Source organism: Gopherus flavomarginatus, chromosome 4 (genome assembly GCF_025201925.1).
Source record: "Gopherus flavomarginatus isolate rGopFla2 chromosome 4, rGopFla2.mat.asm, whole genome shotgun sequence".
Taxonomy (NCBI): Eukaryota; Metazoa; Chordata; order Testudines; family Testudinidae; genus Gopherus; species Gopherus flavomarginatus.
This window is the reverse complement of record NC_066620.1, coordinates 7,760,990-7,771,754: the sequence shown is the minus strand read 5'-3', so window position 1 is coordinate 7,771,754 and position 10,765 is coordinate 7,760,990. Positions and strand designations below refer to the sequence as shown.

General features: G+C 42.5%; 1 protein-coding gene across 1 annotated transcript in view; it reads left to right on the top strand.

Moving 5' to 3' along the window:
- NAPB (NSF attachment protein beta) overlaps nt 1-10,765 on the top strand; it is a 239,497-nt gene that overhangs the window by 81,622 nt on the left and 147,110 nt on the right. The gene's annotated exons all lie outside the window — the stretch shown is intronic.

The following is a 10,765-nucleotide window of genomic DNA, read 5'->3' as shown; positions in this document are numbered from 1 at the left end:
AGTTTGGTGGTGTTCGCGGCCCGCCTGCCCTCGGTGACACCGAAACAAAACAGAATTAAGCCCCACCCCCACCTTCCTCCCCCCAGTGCGTTAGGTGACTTACAGACAGCCCCATTCAGCATCAGCACCCAGAAACCTGCTCCCCCTCACGGCCCCTGGGCCGGGGCCCCTCATCTCCCCCGACTCCTGGGCAAGGAGGTGCCCAGCCAACCGCCTTCTGCACCTTCTCCCATGCAGGCTCTTGCTGCAATGCAGCATGGTGACCAGTGCTCGCATAGGCCCTTTATTGATGTTAGTGGGATCGGCAGGAATACATGACCTTACATTTTTACAAAGAATCTCAGGGTCCAACCCAATGGCCTCATAGCATCATCACTTTCTGCCAGCTGAAGGATAACTTACTTGTGTCCTTAGGAAGGATTATTCTTTCGTGCCTATCATCACTGACTCTGCGCCTTTACAAAATGAAAATGTGTAACCCCTGTCTGTGCAATACTTCACCCACGTTGTCTCTCTGTGCCATTAGGAGTATCTGACTAGGGTTGACAACCCTCCAGGATTGCCCTGGAGTCTCCAGGAATTAAAGATTAATCTTTAATTAAAGATTATGTCATGTGATGAAACCTCCAGGAATATGTCCAACCAAAATTGGCAACCTATAGCTGACGGTGAATGCTAGGAAAGCTTAGATGAAGTCACATACAGTGCAAGTGAGTACAGAAAGCACTTGCTTACAAAAAAGAAGCATCTTTTATTCTGCTAACTCACCTGATTGAAACCCACATGCTTTCAGCTCCTAACGGAGGCTGTTTTGTTTTTCTGGGCTAGAGGCATGTAGCAATAGCAGATATTGACTTCTAGCATGTATTTAAAATGCTGTTGAATTAGAACAATAGAAAATTAGGGTTGGAAGAGACCTCAGGAGGTCATCCAACCCCCTGCTCAAAGCAGGACCAACCCCAACTAAATCATCCCAGCCGGGGCTTTGTCAAGCCGGGCCATAAAAACCTCTAAGGGTGAAGATTCCGCCACCTCCCTAGGTAACCCAACTGGAGTAAAACTGCAAGCAGCAGGAGGAAGATCTTGCTTTTCATCAACCCCTCACAGCAGAGCCTTCACTCCAGCAGTGCAGAGGCTAAAAGTGTCTAAGAGCTCCACAGCAGGAGAAACTCTGATGTGCACAGGTGATGCATCTGCAGGGGTTTTGACAGTGCCTGTACATTAAAAAAACAACGAGGAGTCCGCTGGCACCTTAAAGACTAACAGATTTATTTGGGCATAAGCTTTCATGGGTAAAGACCCTCACTTCTTCAGATGCATGGAGTGAAAATTACAGATACAGGCGTAACTATACTGGCACATGAACAGAAGGGAGTTACCTTACAAGTGGAGAACCAGTGTTAACAAGGCCAATTCAGTCAGGGTGGATATGGTCCACTCCCAACAATTGAGGAGGAGGTGTCAATACCAAGAGAGGGAAAATTGCTTTTGTAGTGAGCCAGCCACTCCCAGTCCCTGTTCAAGCCCAAATTAATGGTGTTAAATTTGAAAATGAATTGTAGATCTGAAGTTTCTCTTTGAAGTCTATTTTTGAAGGGTTTTTTTTGTTGAAGGATGGTTACTTTTAAATCTGTTATAGAATGTCCAGGGAGACTGAAGTGTTCTCCTACTGGCTTTTGTATGTTACCATTCCTGATGTCTGATTTGTTCCATTTATTCTTTTATGTAGAGACTGTCCAGTTTGGCCAATGTACATGGCAGAGTGGCGCACATGCAAAAGTGATGTACCCTGCTGGTATAAATAATGATGAATGAGTATCACTAGCCCCTTGCATTATACAAAGGTTGACTGCAAAATGAGATTTTCACTATGCACGGAAAGTAGGGATTTACCGGTGATTGTTTCTTTAAGTCTGGATAAACTTGTGTATGTGTATATTTGACAGCCATGTAATACGTTATAGCCTCAATACACTTTTTAAACTCACTTTACATAATAAATGACAGCTTACAATGTGAATGTTTAAATGACAGCTTTGCTCACTGGGACAGAAATGGTTACTTACCTTCATTCTCTCCCCATCCCCATCGTCCATCCCCTGCCTGGCTGGTAACATTAGGGTTACCAGATGTTCTGATTTTATAGGTACAGTCCCGATTTTGAGGGCTTTTTCTTATATAGGCTCCTATTACCCCCACCCCCTCTCCTGATTTTTCACACTTGCCCTCTGGTCACCCTAAGTAACAATCACCTCTGCCTTGCTCAAGGATGGAGGCCGAGACAAGAGCTTGTAGCTCAGTGGCTCTGCTCCTCACTTGGCTGGAATGATCTGTGTTGAGCAATATGAAGTTCTTCATTTCCCTTTAGGGACTCAGCGTGCTGTCAGCTCCAGCTTAAAGCAAGAGCTATAAACTAAACCCATGTGTCCCGAATAGGAATGCAAATTATGAGGCCTCCAGGCTAGTCCCAGAAAAGTCTGAGCAATGCTATATATCCCAAAGACAATTGTCATGCAACCTCCCCAACACCCCTCAACCAAACTCAACTGATTTGAAATGTACAGGTTCAAGACAGCAGGCCAGGTTCTCAGCTAAAGCGCCCTTGATATCAATTAATAGGTTAGTTGTTAGTTCTGATTCCTGTTGAACAATACAGATTTACACCAAATGCAAATCTGGCCCTTCATTAATTAAATAGCAGTTAGCCAAAAATGGGACGGATCCTCAGCTGCTGTAAATCAACACGGTTCCACTGAAGTCTGACATCAGTGGAGCGACACTGGCCTAAATGTATGTATTTAGGTTTATAGAACTGCTATCTGAAGCTGCAGGTACTTATCAAATTTCATTTAGAATTACCACACACTCAATACTGTTTCAATGCAGAGACCAAGCAGCGCCTATAAAAAGTAATAATGTAGTATAAATAATGTTGATCACTTTTATAAACCAGTTCACGTAAAATGTTATTTACAGTCAATACTCAAAATATATTTCTGTTATCTGTTTTAATACTAAGTCTGTAAACATTTAAAAGATGGCAGAAAAAACCCCTAATGTTTATATAAGGGAGGAAATTAGCAGGGGTTTGAAAACTGATTTGGATACTATTAGAACTGGTGGTCTGAATCTCAAACTGAATCTGGCCATTTCTGAAGTTGGAAGAGTTTTGTTTGTTACTTTCAGTTTCTGATTCAGGCAAAGACTTAAGCACACACTTCACTTTACACACTGTGAGCAGTCCTGTTTTATCTCTCTAAGGGTACATCACTTTTGCATGTGAGAGCCTGCTAACACCCCTGTGGGGTAGGGCAGAGGTATTCTCTCCATTTTACAAATGGGGAATGGAGGTACACAGAGACCAAGTGAGTTGCCCAAGGTCACACAGGAAGTCTGTGGCAGAGCAGGGAAATGAATCCCGGTATCCCAAATCTCAGACTAGCACCGTAACCATCAGACCATGCTCAGTCTCTGAAGCCTATGCTCTGTGAGTAATCCTGTCAAGTTAAGAACATTCTTCAATCTTTCCAGAGTCCAGGCCTTCATCTCTGAGAGGACGATAGGGCACTGAAATGCTATTCTGATGTACTCCCTGCTGGACAATAATCAGTATATTCTGAAAAATCTCATATATAAGGTTTGCCCGCAAAAGTCTTTCAGCTCAGATTCCAGCTCAGTGACGTCTGGATAAGTTTTGGACAAACACACTCTCTTTTCTAAATCTTTCCAAACCTTGCACTTATCATCACTGTAAATATTTGTGCCGGTCTCTTTAATCAGTAAGCACTTCCTTGATCCTCCACAAGTGGGAGCTGTAGACTTTGGAAACAGCCAATGATCATTACTCTAGTAGAGCAGTGTAATGTAGTTGTGCTGTCTTATATATAATCATTTTGGGGTTATAAGCAGGTTTCTCTACTGCACAGTATAATCCTAGACTCCTCACATGTGAGACAGAAATATATAAGAGATGAAAGGATACTTGCTCTAGACTGTGCTGTATGGCAGGGAATTTCTCTCTTTGGTTTCACAGAGAATTTTCAGACACCATATATTTCCCAGTGAGTTGGGAGTTTTATCTTTGTTGGCAGCTCGCTGACACACAGGTGCTCTCGTGGCTTGCTAGATTCTTAGACAGGCAGGAAAGAGAGAGTGCCAAATTCACAGTGTAGCGAGGAGAATGGAGGAGATCAGTAAGAATTTATCCTCCACTGTCCAATTCTCAGGCGGGATGCAGTGTGTGAGGCTAGTCAAGTAAGGGAGGATTCTAAGGCAGTAGATTAATTAAATGGTTAAGCAGCCAAGGGTTGAAATATCCCAGAAAGGAAATAGAGAGTTAGTTGTAATAGTACCCTTATGGACTAAATTTATCCCTGGTTTAACTCCGCTGAAGCTACTGACATTACACCATGGAGGAATGTGACCCTATGCATTTGTAGTGCCTTTGAGTAGTAAAGGGCTTTAACATGCATTTTTCAAGGAATTGGAATTGATGGGATTTAAGCATGTGCTTAAAGTTCAGCATGTGCTTAAATGCTCTCCTGAACAGGGGTGCTTCCCAGAACCAGGGCTGGAATGACAATAGAGCAACCTTAACTCTGACCCCAAAATAATACTCTTTCAGCAGCAGTCTTAAAATATATATTCAACACAAAACCCCAGTGAAATGAACACAATAATATTATTTAACTATATATTGATCTGCCTGAAATGTAAGTCTACATAACACATACAAGTATGTATAATTTTACCATACATCAACAATGCTCTACCCTTTTCCCATCATGCAACATACACATTATTCTCAGAAAAAAAGCAGTTATATATATTTTGGCTAAAAAATAAACAAAATAAAACAAGTCAGCTGCCATTTGGTAAATATATTAACTAATAAAAGAGAAATGTTAACAGCATTCCTTAAAAGAAGATACGAAGATACCAATGTCAAGATAACAAACGTACGCTAACACACTTCATCAGTCTAAGTGTCAAAGTTAGGGTTACAATATTATGTTGAGTTGATAATAAGCCACATCACCAGCTGGTGTAAATTGGCAATGCCCCCTTGAATTCTCTGGACCTTTGCTGATTTATACCAGCTGAAGATCTGGCTCAATCTGTTAATGTTTTTTTAAGTGGTATAAAGCTGGGAACAGCACATCTCCTATCTCCTCTGCAGAACTCATTGCATTGCACACTCAGGATGCCTGCCTGTGGCTTACAGTTTGGGGGGGCAATGCCCCTCTTGCCCTCTGCAAACTCCACCTATGATCTCCACCTATGGCCTATAGGTAGGGTGACCAGACAGCAAATGTGAAAAATCGGGACAGGGGGTGGTGGGTAATTGGAGCCTATATAAGAAAAAGACCTCAAAATTGGGACTGTCCCAATAAAATTGGGACATCTGGTCACCCTACCTATAGGTATAGGTGTTTGGTAGGTAAGGCATGCATACAATAATTTGCTGTCCACTCCTAGGCACTGACTGTTTGCAAAGTACTGCTATAGCTTTAGGATCTAGTTTAAGGTCAGGAACTGCTGCAGGTTTAACAAACACCAAACGTGTCAGGTATTTTACTGGTCATATACCTCTTAGGGAAGAACGTCCTGGAAGAGCCTTAGCTCAAATGAAATAGCAAGTGCTCAGGAGTGAGGTACTGTGCAGTGTCTCTCAGTCCAGCCCATTATGTTTAGAGAGGAGATAAAGAGGGACATGGTGGAGGTATCGATGAATGGTAACAATGAATGGTATAAAGGACGTTGAGCAGACTCTTTGATTTTTCCTTGATTACAGTGGAACTAATTGAGAAGTGGGGTATTACAATGCCAACCCTTTTCTCACATTGAAATGAGATGCCTTTCCTTTTTTCATATTGCACTATGAAATAGCACTTTGTCCCTCTTCTATCATCTCTTTCTCCCCTTATATCTTTCCCTCTGACTTTTCTTCCCTTTCTCATGTTTAACCTTCTTTAATGTTCCTGGCTATCTGTTTGCATGCCAGATTGTTTATTTCGAAGCATACATGTCAGGTCTCTTGAACAAAATCCCAGTGTACCACATGCAGCTGTTTGTGCTGACTTTAACCCAGCACAGAGAACTGTCCTATCGAGGTGAGAGTTGGCGACAATAGGATCCTAATATGAGTCAAAGGACCCTAAGGGAGTTAGACACCCAAATCCCATTGGAATGGCAAGGTATTTCAGTGCCTAACTCTCCTAGACCCCTTTGAAATTCCCTACCCTAGTCTATACACACCTCAGCGTCTCTGTTCCTAAAATGCCTGTGCATTTTGATTGCACGTATAGCTGGTATATTTCCAGGACCATGCCCTCAGGGCCAAAGAAGAAGAATGGTCTTGTGCTTAAAGCACTGGATTCAAACTCAAGGTATTGGCCTTCAAGTCCCAGCTGAGTTCCCTCTGCCACAGGCTTCCTGTGTGACCGAGACAAGTCACTTTGTGCCTCGGTTTCCTATCTGTGAAATGGGGATAATAACCGTCAATTTCTCCCACCTTTTGTCTTTCTTGTCTATTTAGACTGAACGCTCTTTGGAACAGGGAACTTCTTTCACCTTGTGTTTGTACAGCACCTACTACAATGGGGCACCAATCTTTGTTGGGGCATTTACTACAACTCTCAAGTCAGTTGGGATCTTTTCTGATACAGGGACTTTACCTGCTTGCTCATGTGAATGTTTATTAGGTGAGGAATTATCTCAGCTGTCTGACACTCAGCATAACTGGCCTTTGCCTTGCCTTGTGTTGGACTCACAGTTACCCATCCTCTGTCCCCTGTGCCGTATAAACCCGGCATCTCATGTTATTTAGTACTGTGAGTGATTCACATTAGAAATGCAGATGTTCTCTATGCTCAAGAAATGAATCTGACATTCATTTAAAGCCTTTCATGGGTCCTTATTTGGGGCTTTGTGATGTAGTTTTGTCTTAGAGTTAGGGTGTAATAACAAATACAGGTCGTCATATCTATCAGCCACCCTCCACTTACCAGATCCTCAGCTAGTGTAAATGGGCAGAAGTCAGTGGAGCTGTGCTTATTTGCACCAGCTGAAGATCTGGCCCAGAGACTCTAAAAACAATGATACCTTTAGAAAGGTAATTTAAAGATCATTTCAAGAGCTGCATAAGATGTGGGCTGAGGATCACACAGCACAACCAATCAACAGGGTCCGAGCTTTGATATTTATCTCACTTGTGCTGGTAAAATTCCATTGACTTCAGAGATACACACTGGGTGGTGGAGCCAGAATTCTGCATAACTGTAGTAAATGGGGGTTTTGCCATCGATTTCAGTGGGAGCAGGTCCTGGCCTATAACAGTTCCCTGATCTCTTCATATCATGATTCAAATATTTGTCAGCCTTGAGGGCTCAGTCCTGCCAGGTGCTGGACACCCTGGCTTGATTCAGCAAAGTGTTGAAGCATATGCTTAACTTTAAGCACAGGAGTAGGGAAATTGAAGCCAAAGGGACTACTTACCTATTTAATATTAAGCACATGCTTGAGTGCTTTGCTGGATCAAGCCAGAGTGCTCAGAGCCTTACAGGATCAAGCCTTAAAGCGTTCAACAGCTGAGTGTGCTGCAAGCCATAGAAAACATTTTCACACATGTGTGTTCAAACTGATGTAGTTATTCAATCAGATCTAACCAGAGTGCAGCCTATCCTGAGTTGTCCTCTGAGGCTTTGGCCACATGATTCAACCAAGGGATTTGATTAAGCCAGACTCCATACATGGGAAAAATAAAGGCACGTTTCTAAATAAGAATTGTTGAATAAAGATGTAGCTCCAGAAATACTCTCCATAATAATAATTAAACAGCTGGGATGTGACCCTCATAAAACACACAGACATTGATTAATGACCAAGTTTCGAAAATATTTTGCCAGGTGCTTACGTCTAAAGGCAGCTGCTTTTGTATATTTATTTATGTCACATACAAGACTTTTGGTGATGTGAGGGCATTTTCTCGGAATACATTAAATCTGGGCAAGTGCTGCTGAAGGTAAAGATGAGCTGAAGACACAAAGTTTGGATCCAGATCCCAATTTACCTACAGCTCAAGGATATTTGAATCCAGGATTTAGAGTTCACCCTTTATATATAGAGAGACCAGCTGCAGATTCTGGATCCAGATTTGGATTCTGATCCATATTCCCCCAACCTCCAGTTATTCAGACCTAGTGGTTTGGAAAATTTTCCAGCCCAAAACTGAAATATTTCAATTCTGAAAGGCCACTGTGGTGCCTCATGAAAATTGTAGTTTGGGCACCTCATTCTCCCATTCTCTTCAATGGGCTAGGCTTGCCTGTTGGACTTCAGCTCCCAGGAAGCACTACCTCCCCTCATCAACAGTGAGGGGAGGCAGTGCATCATGGGAGATTGTAGCAGCCTGCCTGGAATTTAGGCCCGGTCTACACTACACTTGAAAATTAGGTCCAGTTAACGACGTCGTTCAGTGATATGAAAAATCCACAGTCCTGTGCAGCATAGTAAAGCTGACCTCAGTCCCCATGGAGACAGCTCTAAGTCAACAGAAGAATTCTTCCATTGACTAGCTACCCACCTTTTGAGGAGGTGGATTCCCTACACCAATGGGAGAATCCCTTCTGTCAGCATAGGTAATGTCTACACTGAAGCACTACAACCACTGTAGCATTGTAAGTGGAGACAAACCCTTAGAGGGAGGAGCACTGGTTGCAGGAAGGGAGAGTTTGGAGGAGCACTGTGAAGTCAGTCTGTTTACACAGGGCTGGAATGCTAACTGCAGTTGCAGCATCAGTTTAGGTTTAGAAACCTGGAGTAATCTCACGTTACTGCCCATGAAATAGAAATGAACTGCAATTTCCATGAGACACTGTGGTGGCATTTCTGAATTGAAATATTTCAGTCAAAATATTTTGGCTTTTGTGCCAAAAACTAGAAGGAAAAAAAAACATGTTTTCAGCTCCAGTTAACACGTTTACCAATACAAAGTGCTAGAGAGACAGCAGTTGGGAGAAACAAAATGGCTCCTTTCAACCTAGATAACTAAAAGAAGAGATCTTCTACCACATTGCACAGGCACTCATTCAGAGCCGCTGCAATGACCAAAGTCTCACAAGCCCAGTCCTCAGCATTATAATGTATTTAAGGAAGTGGTATCTGTCACTGGAATTAGGTTTAATGAGCTGTGGGGAACAGGGCCGAAGCAACAAAGAACATGGCCCCCTCCGAACATATGTCCAGGGCCCCTTACAATGCAGAAACTTGAATGCTGTATTTATTTTATACAATATACAGGGTTCATATTATGTATACTTAGGTCTACAGTGTACATGTATTCCGTATTTACGCAAAACGCTTCTTTCGAGCGTTGTTCTCCGCAAATTGGTTAATCAATGCGTCATAGTCCAGAGATCTGGCAATCTTGTTTTCGATTGAGATAACTGCAAGCGCAGAAAGCCTGTCATCTGTCATGGCTGAGCGCAGGATATTCTTGATCAGTTTCATTCTGCTGAAGCTCCTTTCAGCACCAGCGACAGTAACTGGTGTGGTCAGAAGAATTCTGATGCAAATGCAAAGATTCGGATATATCTCCTGAAGGCTGTTCTTGTATATGTACATTAAAAAATTGTTTGCCGTGACAAGTCCTCTCTCTTTCTCGACATAAATAAAACGATTCAATTCCATTATGAGTTCGTTGGCATCAATGTCTCCCATTTTTCTTTCAAAATTTTTGCTGTGATTCTCCAGTTCATTTTCTCTGTGACACTGCTTCAGGCTGTTAGCGTTGTACAGAAGTCCAAACAACTTATACCACTCCACGAGCTGGTCAAATCGCGATGAAACAGAAGATATGGCCTGATCAGTGAGAACAAGAAAGAACTGTGATTTGAATTTTTCTTCGGCAGAAAGACGACTCGAATCATCAGCACATTCGTAATCAAACATTCTCTTCTTACGTCGCACCCTGGTTTCTGGAAACACCTGCTCAATACCCATGTGCTCTGCTATTTCACGTGCATTTGTGACCACAGAGTTATATCCTGTATTTCGATAGTCTTCCAAAAACTTCATTGTAGCACCGACTTCTGCCTGCAGTACGTCAGTTGACACATCTGGTGACTGAATTAATTTGCTGGTTTTATTGACGTGAAATAGTATATCGTACCACGTGTATGCAGTCAGAACAAAAGGCCACGTAGTAACATGGTCTAAACGCACGCCGGCTTCTGTTGCTGTATTACCATCTTTCTTTTCAAGCGCATATTCTCGCAAAGATGACAAAGCATTGCACAATTCTTCAAGGTGATAACGCAATGGCTTCACAGCATCAATTCTCGACTCCCAACGAGTGTCCGATACCCCTTTAACAGATACTGGAATATGTTCTTGAAGTATATCCCAACGTGAAGGTGAAGAAGAAAAGATAACGTATATTCTGTGAATCAGACCGAAAAAGTCAACGGCATATTTCGATGACTTTGCTGCGTCTGAGATCACAAGATTCCAAGTGTGAGCTCCACTTGGTACATACAAGGCACGGTCATTTATTTCTAGCATGCGGGCTTGAACTCCTTTATTCTTTCCTCTCATATTTGCACCGTTATCATAAGCTTGGCCTCTCATGTCAGCAATGTCTATTCCTATGTTGTTTGCCTTTTCAAGAAACGCTTCCAATAAGCCCTCGCCAGTTGTATCATGAACATTAAGAAAACCAACAAACGCTTCACTAATATTGACACCATCTTCACCGTTGCATTCA